The sequence below is a fragment of the Amblyomma mixtum genome, chromosome 2, assembly GCF_055824585.1.
Source record: "Amblyomma mixtum isolate Tamu chromosome 2, ASM5582458v1, whole genome shotgun sequence".
Classification (NCBI taxonomy): Eukaryota; Metazoa; Arthropoda; class Arachnida; order Ixodida; family Ixodidae; genus Amblyomma; species Amblyomma mixtum.
In genome coordinates, this window is record NC_143013.1 from 148,803,497 (window position 1) to 148,821,027 (window position 17,531).

Consider the following 17,531-nt stretch of genomic DNA (forward strand, 5'->3'; position numbering starts at 1 on the left):
GCTGTGACTTTGTGTACTGCGCCGCCGTGTTGCCTTTGCCGAGGCTCCCCCCCCCCCCCACCCCCCCCCCCCCCCGAATGCATGCAGACCAGCGTGTGGAGATCGGAGTTGTACATTCCTGATCCGTTATACCTAGTCCTGTATAATGTATTCCGACTGCTTCATCGGTGCTTCATCCGGTGGGCCTGATCTTGTAAGCCTGCTTGCTCCTTCGGGCCTATAGACGTCGGATGTGAGCGTCAGTGCGGGTGAACCGAACATCTGGCACGCAGAACTACAAGTTCTCGCTTTTTGTTGTGTCAGACCTGAGGGAACTCCGTTAGCGCCAAATCCCGTTCTGTGGCGTAATTTGTCTCGCCATGTGTGGCGCCGTGCAGATTGAGGAAACAACGCTCCTAATAGGCGGCGAACGAGTTCTTGTGTGTGCCAGATGGTGAGTAATGAAGCTGCGGACCGCGTAACGCTGTCTGGGCCGGTTGTTGTATTTGTTTTCCTCCTTTAGGCTAACCTAATGAAGCGAGGCGAAAGACCTCCGCGTCGTCGTCGGCCACTGAACAGCGAAGCGGCGCTTTGGAAGCGATGCCCTTTCGTCAGACTACCGTCTGCGGGCTAAATTGGCGATTAGTCCCGTGTGGTACTGGCACCCGTGTACGCTTTGCAGCGGCCTGCCACCGGCGACGTGGGGCCGTGTACGGGACTCCCCCTTCTCCACAGAGTGTGCGGGGCTTGGCCGGGCAGCTCGGGCTGCCGCGGCGATGTGTGTGGCGGCTGCGCCGCGCGAACGTCGCGTCTGTTTCGGGCATTGGTGTTCGATAGTTTATGCACGCGATGAAGGCACGGCAAGTAGACTGCTGCGGAAAAATCCTGGACCGAGTCGAAACGAAGAACAGCCCTGCGGCTTAGCGCGGTGGAGCTTTAGTTTTTGTACGTTGCTGAAGTTTCTCTCTTTCGAAATTTCGCGAGAGAAAAAAAAAATTAAATCGAAGATGGGGCGGCAGAACTCTGAAAAATTACTCCAGGAATGAGCATAAAACCAGCTTCGGCGCAGAACTGGCGAGAACTGTACATATAATTGCTCGAGGAAGAGGAGGCATCGGGGGGGGGGGGGGGGGGGGGACACTGCTTGCGGATGCAAGGTTCGATCACGTACCGCGGACTGTAATGTCCTGCCTGCGGCGCTTTCGTTCTTCGTCCTCTCGGCAGACTTGGCTTAATTGTTGCCTAAAACGGACCTTGTTTTGAAACGAAAACGGTGATTATATTGCCGACGTACTCTCATATTTGCGTGCGCATTTTGAGGCCTCCATTTTGAGTTTGAGCCGGTGCGTTTCTGTGGAGGCAAAATGCAAAAAAAAGTCCCCCGTGTGCTGTGTGCGATGTCGATGAACCTTAAAGGACCCCTGGTGGCCTAAATTAATCCGCAACCCTGCACTATTTCTCATAGCTGGTGTGTATCTTCGGAGCGTTTATTTTCCCATTTATGCCTCGGTTGTCTCAGTCAGTGGCCCCCGCCTTGGAAAGCTATCAGCGCGTTTCCTGGGACACTGTGCTTGTTTCTCAAAACTAATGGTCTCTGCAATAGCAGCTGCAGCTCGGCCTGTCGCTGTCGTGCTCTTCTCATGTTCCCCCGCGACCGTCATGGGGCTGTGGAGCATCGATGTCGTAAGGTTCGGCGCAGTGTGTGTTCTCTGACCAATGCTTACGCGCGGCTCGAACAGTAATCGACCATCTACAGTGGAACCTCGTTATAACGAAGTTTAAGGGCCCGGACATTACTTCCTTATAGCCGTAGCTTCGTTATCGCCTTGCTTCCAAGGAGAATCGTCATTGCTTTCGTTATGCCCATTATTTCGCTACAAACCGTTTTTTTACAGCGATGTTCGACTGTACTCAGCTGTTCCTAGTAACTGGGTCTCAATGTATGTTATCGTCATCACAGTGGTGGGGTGTATAGCTCAGTGAGAATGCGAGTGGCTCTGGGAGACGGAAGTTAAGAACGCCGGCCAGCTGCGGCTGTTGCCCAGCGAAAACTTCCGAGGCGACAGTATGGCATAAACCTGGAGAACGTGATGCACGCCTTTACTTATTCGCCACCCTGCTTTTGCTATGAACACTTGCTCATGAGGCGGTTGGTGGTAGCGCCTACACGAGCGAAGGCCAAGGACGCGCCCATCGACAGTCACGTCAGCTGCATGGAATAGATGTCTAAGGGCCTGACAAGCACCGCATGTTCCAGAAGAAAAGACACATGCGGGCAGCGCTTGTATTTGCTATAATAAATTCCGTTATATTTCATGCTATATTCCGTTTCAAAATACATGAAAGTCTGCTCCGTCTTGTCATCGATGGCGCTTTGCAAATCACGTTATATTGTCGCTCTGAACGAGGAGAGGTACAGTATACTGTAAGCGATATCAAAATTGTGGACAGCTGAGTCATTTCGTACCGACCGAAGTGGCTCAGGCTTTTGCTAGATGACCACGTATTCGCGGGTTGGGCCCCGGTCCCGGCGATTTTCATCATCATCATCAGCCTGACTACACCCACTGCAGGGCAAAGGCCTCTCCCATGTCTCTCCATTAACCCTGTCCCTCGCCAGTTGCGACCACCGTATCCCCGCAAATCTCATCCTCCCACCTAACTTTCTGCCGCCCCCTGCTACGCTTGCCTTCTCTTGGAATCCACTCCGTTACCCTTAAAGTCTGCCCTGGGCTCGCCGGACGGAGTGGTGCTGCGAAAGGTCAAGCTGTTGCTGTTGACGGACGGCTGTGTCCTCGACCGCTCGTTCACCTGCTGGTAGGCTGCGGGAAATTCCTCTCCCAAGGAGGCAAGTAGCAGAAAACTTGCCGCAGGGGTAATACTTACACATCAGTGTTTGATGAGTCAGTCTCTATCCCTTTTCCATCGACCGAGCTGCGAGAGAGCATCAGCACCGCCCCCTGCCGTTGGTGGTACCACTAGTGTCCACAACTGCACACCTGGTTGGACATCTTTCCGCGAAATTTATTCCCCAGTCAGGGATCTGGGGAATACGAGGCCTATCTAACGGGATGTTGGTTTGTGACCGGAGCACTCCCATCTCGACTGTAAGTATGTAAGATAAGCCTTCTGTACAGTTTCCTCCTTAATGAAGTTCGACATCGTTCTTCGGAGCCGGGACCTGCGGTGCTGAACGACCCACCCAACCCAAGGGCCCCTCCGTCTCCAACGACAGCAGAAATCTGTCGCTTCGACGTGTTGAGGTCCTGAGATAGAGCGAAACACAGAGTGCTTGCGTATCCGCGAAACAAGCTCAGTAAATCGCCAGAGAGGTCATCGATGCTTGTCTGTGAGTGGGCGATATAGTGCAGCAAGGGTATACGGAAAGCGCGTGACGGTGACACCTGCAGTGCTGTTCTCAGGGATTTAAGAACAACACATGAAAGTGACAGATAAACTTGGTCGCTTGCACCGTTCTGTCAGGCTTGGAGGCAGTTAGAAATAAAAGAAAAGGAGCCAACGCCTCATTTTAGTATAATTTTAGAAAAAAAAAGGAATTTCATCACGCGGAGCCCGAGTGCAGTGGTCGCAGCGAGGCGACCTGCGGAAGGCGTGCGGTGCGGAAACGCTTAGTCCGGCGCGCAGGCGTCTCCCATGCCTGGGTGGCGTTCGTGCTGGGGCTCCGCGTCGGTGTGGGTCCTAGCGGGGCGCACCTGTTGCACCTGTCCGTGGCGGCAGAGACGTGCGGACGGCCGGCCACGCCCCCACGCTCCCTGCGCGGCGCCGTGTCCGCCCAGCCCGGCGGCGGTCGCGCGTGACTACCGATGGCATGCACTCCGCCGCCGAGCTTTTGTCTCCGCCGAAAGCAAACAACACTCCTCGCAGTAGAAAGCACTGCTGCCTTTGTGGGTGGTGTCGGTGTTTGTTTTGTTTTGTTTGTTTCTCCGATGATGAACGTGGCCCTCCCCCTCTCTTCCCCTCTTCCGCGCTGCTGCTCCTGCAGCACTTCGAGACGTCGTGCCCGGCGCCCCCCTCCCCCCCATCCTGTCCATCTTTCGGCGGGGGTGCGCAACTCAGCTAGCCGGGTCAGGCGGGCGCGCTAAGAACGGCCGTTTTCGTGCCGTGTGAAGCAGCCTCGGCTGGGCTTCTGTATACAGTATGTTTGCCTTGTGTGTATTAGCTCTGCCTTCGGCCGGGCGAGACCGCGAAGAGTGAGACATGCGCCACGTGCCCGGCATTTCTCGCCGATTCGTGTGGCTGTTGCCCGGTGCCCAAGTAGGGCTTCCGGACTGGGTGGCCTCTTTCCTTGCTCCCGTTTTTTTTTTTCGCTTCTGTTTCCTCCGATTCGTGGACGTGATTGCTCCCCATCATCGGCAGCGTGGCTGCTGGGAGCAACTCTAAGAGCGGGCGCATATTACATTATCAGGCGCGGTCCGCTGTTCGTGCCGGGCACACGGGGTGTGGGACGCGGCGTGGCTTGAACGAAGTCACCCCCATCTCTGCGTCCAGCCGCCCTTTGCGGCAGAAATACACATTCGGTGCCTTAGAGAGAGAGAGATTTATTGACGTAGAGATTCGGGACGTAGGTCCCCGTGTTCCCGCAACATCCTTCTGCACTAAACGTTCATGAGTTCCATGACGGAGGCGGCCCGATCAGTGGCGATCTTTTACCTGGCGGGGTCCGTCGAGGTCAGTATGACCTCCCATTTCTCGCAAGTGGTCAGGAGTTGCACGGGGGAGAGTCCGCTGGGCAATGAAGGAGAATGCGCTCTAGAGTAGCGTTTCTCAGTATTCCCAAGAGGGAAAACTGGTACCACCCTCCATGAGAGTTTCGTGAAGAGCATTTCGTTCACCGCGGGAATGCCGGGAACACGAGCTTTCTTACATGGCTTGGCTAGCGCTGTTCTTGAAACATGGATTCTGCCTCGGTACCGGCAGCTGCGCCGCGATGCTCTCCTCTGCGCGCCGATTAAACGAATGAATAATGTGTTTTTCACTTGTACAGTGAATTTAGCACAAGCGGTGGGCCCGTATGAAAACTTTCGCACGAGGTTTGTCGAGAGAAGGTTTGTGCTTTTATGGAGAAATCCACATTTCGTGCCCGACAGTAGCCAAGCCAGATACGACGCCTCATCTTCCCGGCATTCCCGCTCCTCTCCATGGTGGACGAAGTGCAGCGCCGCCAGCTTGCCCTTCAGGTAATAGTAAAGGCCGATTCACACGACGGACCGTTCGCCCGCGGCCCGCGCACTACGTGTGCATGCGTCAGCACACTGAGGGGCGCGCTGTCGGCCGCCATCCATCCATGCATCCAGCGCGCCTCTCATTGTGCTGACGCATGAACACGTGATATGCGGGCCGCGGGCGAACGGACCGTCGTGTGAATCGGCCTTAAAGGTGCAGTGAAGAGGAATCTGAACTCGTCTTTTTGCCGCGGGAACTCGATCTGCACGTTCCGAGCATTCTTAGAAACTGAGATTTATTGCCCTGTGTGGCTGATTTTCCTAATTAAATCGAATTAATGTCCGGCTCCCGCCTTTTTTTTTTAATTCTCCCTCGTACGGTGGGCGGAGTCGACCAACGCGTGGAGTGCCTTTCAGCCAGTCCCGCGGCGGCTTGCCGCTCTGCCATCGGCGGAGTGATACGTAGTAGTCCGTAGAAGCAAATAGTCCGCGCGTATTTTTATTTCTGTGGGCTTATTTTGCGGCTATATTATCTGCGAATGAAACTATTTATTCACGAAAACCTAAAAAAAAAATAAAGCGAAAGCAAAGCCTCCACGGAGCTGGCTGCAAGGCACTCCACGCGTTGGTCGACTCCGCCTACCGTACGAGGTAGAATTAAAAAAAAAAAAAGGCGGTAGCCGGACGTTAATTCGATTTAATTAGGAAAATCAGCCACACAGGGCAATAAATCGAAGGTTCTAAGAATGCTAGGAACGTGCAGACCGAGTTCCCGCGGGAAAAAGACGAGTTCAGATTCCTCTTCAGTGCACCTTTAAGAAGCTCTCCCCCGTAGGACTGCCGCCTGTGACATCGCTGTCGTGCGCGCAGCCACCCGCATAGGCTTAGCGCGGTTCCTGGAAGTTCTGCCGGAAACAGTAACGACGCTGCTTACTTATAAGGACACAGGCGAAGATCGCTTGCCCACAGCGACCTTGTCATGTGGGCATTTTGGCCGTTTTGCCGGCCGCAGTCTTTATTTTTCGCAGTTTGTACGAGTTTCGTCGTCAGAAATCGACTACTCGACTATAGGGCACGTGTGGCTTACTGCGTCGCGTGCATGGGTGCCGTTTGCCTGCAGCGCACGAGCTCTGGGGGAAAACTCGCTTTACAGGCACGCATATCCGTATAGGAGTCGGACTCCCGTCGAAAAAATGCAGGCGCCACCTGAAGGCGCAGCGTTTCTCGCGTTTAAGTGGTGCGCTGCTCTGTGTGTGGAAGTAAAGGAAAACGAGGGGAACTTAGGAACGACGCGGATAGGCAAAACAGGCATCTTCTCTCCCCTGTTCTTGCCCTTCTGCATCCAGGGTTTTAGTGCAGGGTTTTAGTTTAAGACCAAGCAGTCCCATTGGCAACTCTACTGAGGTTTCTCCCTTTGTTTCCACGTGTGCTTTGGGGCTGGATGTCCCGGCACACTTTCTCTGCGGAATTCCATGCGTGCTACGGGCTCGCTTATTGCGAATGCTATTGGAGACGAATGGGCGCGTACTGCGGGACGGCAGAGGCAGGGAGGGGAGGGGGGTCAACTGCGATTCGAGTTGTTATGGCCGAGCCGATGACGAGTCTCGCGCGGCGGTTTGAGTTTGCTGCCTCGTTTTCGTAGTGTGCCTGGGCTAGCCGGTAGTGTTCACGTACGGAACAATGCACCCTGCGTAAAAGTGGCGTGTTTGCGACCAGCGAGTCGCGCACTGAAGTCTGCCTGGCTCGATCAGAATCGGGAGGTCCGCGCGTTCCGTATGTCCCAATTTTTATTACGCAGCGCGTAAGTCGGATTAGTAGGATGGGGACCGTTAAGTTCTGTGGGTACCTTCGCTCGTTGGCCGAGATGTTAGTGAAAAGGATGTTTCTTGCGCCTCCTCGTAAACGGCCGAAGACCGTCAGCCACGTCGACGCTGCAGCGTCCGGCTGTTCCCGCCAAGAGGTGTGCATACGTACGCGGACGTGCATTCATTCCGGCTATTTAGTGTTGCGTGTCGACACTCACGGACCCCAGCGAAATGCTACGCACCTCGAGTTAATTGCTCGGTGCCACTGTTCTCAGTCATCGTGAAGCGCTGCAGAAAACGGCTATGTTCCAGGTGAATACTGGGCCACCTTTCGGTTGCCTGTCACAACCTCCGCTGTGCTCACTGCCGGGGCATGCTTCTTTGTCCCTTAGAGGATGAGAATCGGGTCGCTCTGTGGCAGGTTCGGTCCTCCTCGGGCCTATTCGGCACCCCACTCAAAATCGACCGGTGGATATTCGCCCAGAGTGATCGTTTCCGGATCGCATTGTTGCGTGCCCGAGAGTAGTAGTGCAAGAGGAGGAAGGGAAGCACTTTCTGTCCCTGCAATAGCGTCTGTCGAGAGATCGGCATTCTCCGAACGTCATAGTCTGCAGTGCGCTTATCGCGTGCTGTGCGATGTCCATGCACGTTAAAGATCCCCAGCTGGTCGAAATTTCCGGAGCCCTTCACTACGGCGTCTCTCATAGCCTTAGTCGCTTTGGGACGTTAAACCCCAATAAACCAACCAAACCAAACCAAACTGTTGTTGTAAATGTTTTCGTGGTCCGCGGCGTTCCAGGAAGGAAAGACGGGGTCAGTGACGGGGAAATGCACTGAGAAAGAAAAATCAAATCTTAAATTTCCCCCACGAAATCAGTGGCGCCTGGAACGGACCTGTGGAGAAGACAGGGAAGGTTGCTCCGCTGGACGCTGCATTTTTTATTTTTTTGAGCAGGCGGGTAGTTTTGACCGTGGGCAGACGCCGCGTCAACCGTGCATTAGTGGTCACTGCCGGGTTGAAATGCTCAGCGTGGGCGGGTGTAGCGAGAATTGTGTGAATCCTCGCCGGGCGTGGTCCTGGCCACGGACTGCGCTGTCTTTGCCCGTCGTGCGGTTCCCGCCCGCCAGTGAGCGTGGCCGAGTGCGCTGCGGGCTGTCCGGCGGCGCCCACGGAGCGTGACGCCGTTTTGAGGACGGCCGCCGTCCCGCATCATGTGTGTCCTCCCCCCCCCATTGTAATGCAATGTGGTGCGCGCCCTTCACCTGGTTCCGCGCGCGCGCGCACGCGGGGTGTCGCCGGTGATGACACGACGGTGCTTTGATTCGGGGATGAAGCCGAGGTCGGCGCAGAGCGAAGGCTGCCTGCAGGTGTACGCGCCTAGTTATCCACCATTGCCCTGCGACAGTCTTTGTTTGCAGCGCGATGCGTGGTTGGCGCGGCCGGCACTGGCCTTTGCGGTTAGGCGTCGGGGATCTTAGTTCGTCCGGTACTTTGTGCGGGTGTCGCGAGGCCGTCATAAAGGAAGGGGCAGCCTAATTGTCTGCGAATGTCCGTGGAGAAGGCTAACTGTGAGTAATGAAGCCGCTGTGTTGGTGTTGCTCAACTGCCGGCAGCATTCTTGAGAGTCACCTTTATCCACGGATGGAAGGGGTGCCAGTATACGGCCCGGGCTGTTTCGGAACAGTGCACTCCAAAAACAGACCGGTGTTCCAGTAGTTCGCTAGTTTCATAATGCATGCTCCCTGTATTCGTGCTAAGACTGTGTGTAACGCTCTAAAGAAACAAAACAAATCTGCGGCAGTCAGAGGAAGCAGCCTGGGCACTGGCACTGCGCACAGGCGCTGAGAGCGTGCCTGTTTCATCGGTCTCCGTAGCCCTCGACTTCTCTTGTGCCACGCGTTTTGGCAGCTGCGCGCTGCTCAGCGGTGCCGCACTCGAGGAGGTACCCGGATAGCACCACAACTTCGGCGCTAACCCCTCGCGGGCGCACACGCGTGTTTCACATTTCTCCTCGTTACAGTATGAGCTAAGGGTGTGTAAAATTGGGCTAACTGTAGCACTGGCATTTTGCCGCAAAAGACTGGTCCGTGCGGGGATGAACGGGGGCTGGGAATCGTATTGAATTCCTCCTGAACGAGTAATGGTCGGCATTTTGAGGCGGAAGCCTTTAATGTCTCATCGTTGTAAGCAGCAGTTGTCGACAGAAATGTCACGCTTTTCAGTCGGTCGAAACGGTCGGGACGTCACAGTGCGCGAATTTCAAACGGGGCCAATTGTACATTGCCTACTAACCATGCAACCAATTGAAGGGATCGTATAGTGTTACTCCAAGTAAGTGGTACTGAGTTCGGTTAATTGCTTACTTAACCAATCAGGCTAATTAACCTTTACAGTCAGACCAGATAAATAAATAAAACCGAGTAGGAAATTGGTCGAGCTCGGGAATCGAACTAGGGCATCCGAAGTGCGAGACGAGGACGCTACCACTCCGCCATGACAGCTCGATGGTTTGGAATGAACAAAGGCGCGTCTAGTGAATACGGTGTCTTCGTTCACTCCTATCTTCCTCCCTTCCCGTTACGGCGAGGTTTAGGTGTCCACCGAGTTATGAGAGACAGATACATTTCTTAGTAGAACGTTAAGTTAATGGGCGAGTTGGTATGGGTGCATGGTTGAAAAACAGCGCACAAAAGACTAGAGACAAGAGTAAAGGCAACGACAGGACATACATTTCCATACATGAGATACATTTCCTTTCCTCAAAAACCAATTGACCGTCGAGCAAGGCGTACAACCGAACGGGCGATGGCGTTCTATGAACTCCCTGGCAGCGTTGCAGGACGCTGTCGCGTTCCACTCTTAGAGGCGAAGCTTAACATCTTAACCACACATCAGTGACACAAGCAGCAACACCGCGCTTAAAGCTTTCGCCTCACCGGACTTTAGGTCAACAAAGTGCCCTCCTGAATTTTTTGAGGGACTAACGATCGGTCTTCGAAGGTACTAATGGTTATGGCATTTAGTCATTTTGGATGGGAAAGACTGATAGTCGGACTGTACTTACTCGTTGGGAGCTAACTGCGTTGTCATAACTGTTAGTCCCTTGAAAGACCGACCATTACTCATTCAGAAACTAATTCCCATGCTAAACTTCTAAAGGACGAATTGTTTGCTGCAAGATCTAACTAATTCGTCCAGTTTTATTTGCATCTTACTGAGAGTGTATAGGGGGTAGCACTTGTTTTTTTTTTTTTTACTCGAATCCGTCGTTTGGGTAAACTGTCTTTTTGGAAAGGCGGACAATAATTTGCGCCATTTTCGCAGCCGTTTCGCTGTTCACGCAACGAACCGGGTACAGGAGGTTATGGCGCTCGGCTGCTGGCCCCGAAAGACGCGGGTTAGATCCCGGCCCCAGCGGCCGAATTTCGATGAAGGCGAAATTCTTGAGCCCCGTGTACTACTGTGCGATGTCAGTGCACGTTAAAGAACCCCAGGTGGCCGGAATTTCCGGAGCCCTCCACTACACGGCGTCCCTCATTGCCTGAGTCGCTTTGGGACCGTAAACCCAGAAACCCATTCTCCGTTTTACCGCAAGAACACGCCACTGGTTCTGTCGTTACCCTTGCGATTGATCTAATTAAAAATTTAGAATCCGTTGAAAGATTGCCTAGTCTTTTTATCTGCCTCGCACTTTCCCCTCTTCCGTTGTTATGCATCTAAGTAAACCTGTCATTCTAATCGTCCCGGGTAGAGAGGCCCCAGGGGGCGTTGGTCACGTGCACCCATAGAGTTTCTTACTCTACTACCTAGAGGGAAGCTGGCAACCCGTCTACGGGAGTTTGCATGGAGGCCCCTCGAGACCACTTCAGCCACCATGGGCGCTCAAAGCATCATGGGCCGGTAGCTACCGACTGCAGAACCACAACTTTTGGCCAAAAAATAACGCAAAAATGAACGCTGTTCGATAATCAAGGATGCCCTAACATTCAATATCCTGTCTAATGATTGCAACAAATGAGCAGAGAAGCATGTAAATGCAAACTTTGCCCAAAATAATAGATGAGTCGCTCTCCTATTGGCCAAGTATTGAACACTACAAAAGCTAATATTTCATAATTAATAGGCGCACTTTTAAATGGAAATATGTTTTCAAAAAAATATTGTTGCTTAAACACTTCAAAAGGTTTTTTAATGACATTTCGGAAAAAACGAACCTTTTATTGGCGTTTTTTGTGGTTGCGGTTTCGCTACTATGGATTTTGCGCACTGCGTTTGCGCCGAAATCGTCTGCGCACACACGAACAGCGTTTTCGGAATGAAACATTTTAGTAGTGCCACTCCGTGTTCCCGAAAAAGCACGACTGTCCCGCACCGAGTAGCTCACCGGCCCATGATGCTTTGAGCGTCCATGGTGGCTGAAGTGCAGCGCCACTAGCTTTCCTTCTGGGTAACTACGCGTGCACCTGTCTGCTCTGCGCACCCTGTGGAGCGAGAGTGGGAAGGCGGCGTTGTCACCGGAGGAACCGTACAAGGGGCGTCTGCTTTTCTGTTCGTGCAGCGTCACGCTCTCGTGTGCAATGAAAAGGAGCGAATGAACGGGGCTGATTGTGCGCGGTGCTTGTGACATGTCCCCGCTTCTGCGGCCTTGCGCGGGCTCGCGCATACATTGCGCAAATCGCGCGGAGCCGGAAGCTGCTGCAGGGGAGCCGCGCCGTCCGTTTCCGGGGCGGCAGTCGCACGGGGGCGCGACCACCGCGGAGGAGGAGAAGCGCCACAATGGGGGATGCTAAAAGGCACCGGGGAAACGCAAACAATTTGGGCTAGCTGGTGCAAATTTATAACGATGAAGAGTAGCGCTAAGTAGTCGGGAAACAAAAGAATGAAGACACGTCACACACGCTAAGAAGAGCCTGTAATCTATACGCGTAAGGAATTGACTGTAACAAAGGAGAAGTTTTTACGAGCTTTTCTAGATTGCTACCGTTAATTTCTTGGAGAGTAGGCTCTTCTCAGCGCGTGTGACGTGTCTTCTTTTCGGTTCTTTTGTGTCTCGTCCAGTTTGTACTGTTTTTAAGTATTGAGAACTTAACAGAAAAAAAAAAAACTTGGGGGACGCTTATGTTTCGCGATAGCGTTGTCGGGCCGCCGCCGCTTGTCGCCAGCCGCGCTCGGGGAGGGGGGGTGCCGGTTCCGCGCGTTGACGAAGCAGCTGCGCAATTGGCCTCCGCCGCTGGTGTGTGCACCTCACGAGGTCCTGAACGGCATCGCGTTAAAATGGCACCCCCCGCCACAGGGATACTCCCCGCGTTTCGGTCTACTCGGGGACTGTATCATCCTCCTCATCCCATCATGCACCATGTTGGACACGCGGGAGAGCTTGGTATTTTTTCGCTTCGACGTACTACGACGCGCTGTTCGCGCAAAACAAAGGGGGCGGGGGGGGGGGGGGGGTTGCTTAAAGCAGCGGCGGCTTTGAGAAGCGCCGTCTCTTCCGGTATCTCCTCATTTTCTGCAGCGCGGACCAACGTCCCTCGGCCTCCGGGCGTGGCGCCTGCGTCGTCCACAGCCACGGTGTCTGCTCGGCGCGAGCGGCACTCCAGTGCTCGTGCAGCGACACACCGTCCACGAACGGCAGCGTCACACTGCAGGGCGGCGGGCTGTCTCCCCCCCCCCCCCTTGCCACTCGTGGAGGGAACCTCTATTTCAGGCGACGCGTTTTTAGATTCCTCCGGCACGGCGACAGCGGCGTGCATGCACGCACTGCCGGCGGCAGCTGCCTGGAGTTATATAAGGGAAAAACGAGAGGAATTCCCCGCCATGCATCCTCATCTTCCTTGCGCCGCCGCTGTTCTCGGGGCCTCGTCTGGCCTTATACGGGCTTCGAGATACGTGCCCGAGGCTCGTTAGCCCCGGGGTTCCCCCTCTGCTGGCGCCGTGGCCGCGGGCCCGCCTCGCAGACCGGGCGGCGGCATTGCCAGTGACAGGCTCCGAGTAGTACATATAGCCCGGAATGGCTCTGACTCAGCTTCGGCGGCGTGCTCGGCGACAGGAGAGGGATGGAAGCAGGGGATATGGCTTGTGCGACGTCGCGGCCGAACGTTCAGCTGTGCACGGTGTGGTCTCTAATTGCTGCGTTGATCATCGGCTTCCGTTCCGTCCGCCCTCCCGCTGTCGTCGCTGTCCTGAAGTCCGGTGCGTGCAGGGCTCGCGCCCCCTGCGACGACGCACCGTTGCCGATGTGCTCGCAGCTGCGTCGCTGTATACTGTAGGGTGTCTAACCTGATGGCTTAAAAGAACGTCAGTTTGGGCTAGATGGGGCATTATGCGAGACGGAAATGGTAATGGCGCTACAGCAAGACGTACACACGAAAGACTGACGCAGGACACGCGCTAACTTCATCCGAGTTTATTTACTGCAAAGCCAGCAAAGATATAGAAACTTTGAGGCATGCGCAAGAACCGGTACAACAAGACATCAACAAAACCGTTCAAGATACGATTTTTGTTTTCGCGCATGCTTCAAAGTTTCTATATCTTTGCTGGCTTTGCAGTAAATAAACTCAGATGACGTTAGCGAATGTCCTGCGTCAGTCTTTCGTGTGTACGTCTTGCTGCAGCGCTATTAACATTTGTCTCCTCTGACCTAATGTTTTACACAATTTTTCAAAACAGCTCTTTTCAGTTGGAAGAGTGCTTTTTTTTGGCGTAGCGGTGTAGTACACCAGAATACAGCTGAGACGTGCTAACTAGCAGGCTGGTTAGCTAATCGTGAGTAGTTAAGTTTGTAAGTACTACCGTTCCGCTCTTGTAATTTTTGACAGACGCGTGCAGCCCACCGTGAGTAACATCAAGATCCGTGTTTAAAATTTCGAAAACGCGGTTACCCTCGGCGCTGTGGCCCAACAAAATTTGGCTACATCACGCCAAGATGCATGCGCTTTCGAGAGGCTTGCAGGCGAAACAACCTCTTCAGTGTACGTAACTCGTCAAAATAGCCAAAATTTGTTGGGCTAGAGCGCCGAGGTTAAACGCGTTTTCTAAATTATAAACATTGATTGGATACATGTGCTAATTACGCTGAGCTGTACGCCTCTCAACAATGAAAGGGCCTATCTGTGATAAAAAAATTAAGCGTTCAGTGTTAGTTAACCAGCCTTTTAGTCAGTATGTCTTAGCTGTATTCTAATGTGCTACACTAGTGACAGTGCTGTGCCGGAAAAAGGGCTCAACTCAAAAAGCCTATTTTTTAGAACTGTCTCAAAGTCTTAGGTGCAAGGCCCTGTATACTGGCGAGCTTGGAATGCGTTGCTTGGAACTCCCGTTCCCACCCAGAAAAGTTCGTTTGCAAGTTATACGCAAGCGTGTACAGCGCGATAAGTCAGCAGGACGTGCTAAACGACCACAGATGGTTTAACTCAATCCAGAGCCCTCGACGTCTTTTACAGCTGGCGTGCAGTTTCGGGACGGCCCCCCTTCCCCCGCCTCTATCTCTCCATGGCAAAGTCTTTTGGCAGTAGTTTCGTCGAACATCAACACCCCCCCCCCCCCCCCCCACCTTTCTCCTTATTGGTACAAGAAATTGCTTTGGGCTCCTCCCGCAAAAATTCCTGGCTATGTGCCCGTACCATACAGTCTCGGAGCGGTGTCTCTTCAGTGCAACTTCTTTGCGCGAGGGCGAATACAAATAGCGGGCTCGTGTGAGCCGTTGCAGAAACCTTGTGAGCATTTCGTCTTCCAGAATGCTCGCTCTTTCCAACTGATCGAGCGCCGTGGTATTCGCAAACAGTGCCACGGCCTGAGGTGATTGCGAAAGTGTGAGGAGGCGACCCCATAACGACCTTAGCTTATAACCGGCTCTGGGGGTTCCGAGTGCACAAGTCTAAAGCAAAGTTGTTCTTCACGAGTTGTACAAAACTGCAATGCTGTACAGTTGCAAATTTACAAAGGAGGTTCGGAAAGATAACTTGAAATGCTGTATCTCGCCTGAGAGGAACATTATGGCTTGGTGTCTATTTATAGCCCGCCTGTAATTCTTGGGCCATTTGCGGCGAAAGTCCTTAATGCCAGTCCACGCTTGATTTGCATTTATTCGCTCTATACTCTGTATACTTCATGGATCACTCCGCACTCGTCCGCCACTTGGCGCTATGAACGAAGCGTAATGTTGAGGCTCTCTCCCAAAACGACGCAAGTTTTCGAAACCTCCTTTCTGTGAAGTTTGATAAACGCCTTGACTCATTTCCGCCTGTTCTCACTGGCTGACAGCTCGACTGCTGACCCAAAATACGCGGGTTCGATCCCGGCCGCGGCGGTTGAATTTCGATGGAGGCGAAATTCTAGAGGCCCGTGTGCTGTGCGATGTCAGTGCACGTTAAAGAACCCCAGGTGGTCGAAATTTCCGGAGCCCTCCACTACGGCGTCCCTCATAGCCTCAGTCGCTTTGGGACGTTAAACCCCATAAGCCAACCATCACTGGCTGACATTTTGCCTTTTATTCGGAGCCCTGCCCGTTGCGTGCGTACAAATAGCGCCGCATGCCCTTACCTTCCCTCCTATACACGTCGGCCGCTTCGGCACGCCTCTGTAAGGCTTCAGACAAAGCGCGCCGTACAGCACTTCCTTCCTTGAAAGCCGGCGCATAACGACTTCCGCGGCTAAAACTGGAGCTGCCGCAGTACGCTGTGGAGACTGGGTAGGCGAAGGCTAAGCCCGGGGCTCGGGTGCCATATCGCGTCCGTGGTTCGCTTCCCCGCGTCCCTCGATTACCGGAAGTGGAGTCCGAAACAGTGCGCGTCGTCGTCGGCGATTGCTGTGCAGGGTCGTGAAGAGAGGCCGGTGCTGAGAAGCCTCATCAGAGTAGGGCCCGTTTTCGGCGCACACGGACCCAACGTCGGCGTGATTTGTGAACAATGGAGAAATGCCACGCGAAAAGAGCGCACTCCTCCCACGCTCCGTTTGCATGCGGAAGAGTGACTGATGTAAGGAGAGAAAGAATGGCCGCTCCGCTCTCGGCCGAATCGGGAGCCCGTGGGCGCGGGGAATGAAGGGCCCCTTAGCGGGCTGCTGCGTGCAAGCGAGCGGTGGTTCCCCTTCTCTGCCGCCTCTAATAATAGGGCCACTGCCTACGAAATTACGCGCGGGTGAAATGGTATAAGCGGTCCCCTTGCGGCGGCCCCTATTAATCGAAGCTTCTCCTCTGCTTTGATGAGTAGTAAGACCGCCCCGTCTCATGCCTACAGATTTGAGCTTTCGCTATAACGGGTGCCATCATTCGGGCAATTGACCCCGCGGGCTGCAGTCGAAAGCATCTGCCAATAACAGCACTGCCGTGCCTATACGCTCGTGTCTGAGGTCTGAGGATGCAGTGGCTGTTCGCGGACCACCGGTACATTTAGGTGCACAGGGGCGAAGCTTTCTGTCGAGGGATGACGAGTGCGCCGATTTATGGCGGCTGAGGGAGTGCCCACCACGACGCGCTGGTGTCTCGTTCGGGACAGGCGTCTCGTCCAGGACAGGCGTCTCGTCCAGGACAGGCGTCTCGTGCCTGCAACGCAATGTTCGCGGAATGCACTCGCGCAGCTGTGCGGTACCTGCTGTCCAGTGGACTGGCCCTGGCGCCCTGTTTTCAGCGTTCCGTCCGCAGGCCAACTGTCGAAGGGATTTCTGTTACAGCCGCTCAAATATTCGGGCAGCGGTCTCCCGTGTACAGGCCCTTTGATATGTACTACTGTGCGCGCGACAGCTGCGTTGCGTCTGAACGCCGAATGCAGGGTCTCTACTAGCTACACATGAGGGGATGGCTGTCTCTGAGTTCCGTGCTTTGCTGTCATCCGTTACCTTTACAGAGATATCGGCAATGTTTCCGGGCCGAAGGGCGTTGCGTACTTCGCTGTAACCGAGGGCAGCCTCGCTGACAGGCTGTCCAACGTCCACATGTGTCAGGGAGTGGTCAGTGCCTGGAACGCAAAGTCGCTATATTCCGCCCATTCTAAAGCCCATGAAACAGGCGACCAGAGCAGATGACGTGTGCAGCGGAGCAGGCGCCTTCGGCTCTATTGTTGTGCCTTGTTGACGATGTGCTTGCATGTTACCGCGGAGCGCCCGCTCGCGAAAAAAATTGGCAGTGGTTTAGCTCTGCTTAAACCGGGTAAATTGCGTTAGCAATGGCTGCATGGCTACGCTTGTGTGTTCGCTTTTGGAGTAGCTTGTGGCGTAGCTCGATAGTTATTGCGGCGTTCCTGAGCAGTCAGGTGTTGAGATTCATCGGTGACCGCTGACGTGCGACCACTCTGCGAGGTAGAACATTGTCGCCGAGCTGCATCCTTAGCACAACGCTTCGCAAGACGTTCTTCACGCTGTTCTGACGCCTCTTGTGCACGTTGTCGCTTTCTCGCCTCTTCCTGTCGCTGCCACTTCTCCTTAGAGGACTGCATAGCAAAGCATTCACGGCAAGGCAAACGTGCATTTATACGCACAGCGTGGAGCGGCAGCGGCGCCGCTGCCGCGCGGTGCGCCAACGGCGCTGCCATCTGGCGGAGCGCGGCTGAAGCAACGGCGCGCCAC

General features: G+C 54.2%; 1 protein-coding gene across 4 annotated transcripts in view; it reads left to right on the forward strand.

The window, feature by feature from the left end:
• Positions 1 to 17,531, forward strand: part of LOC149361226 (uncharacterized) — a 196,506-nt gene that overhangs the window by 48,103 nt on the left and 130,872 nt on the right. The window lies entirely within an intron of this gene.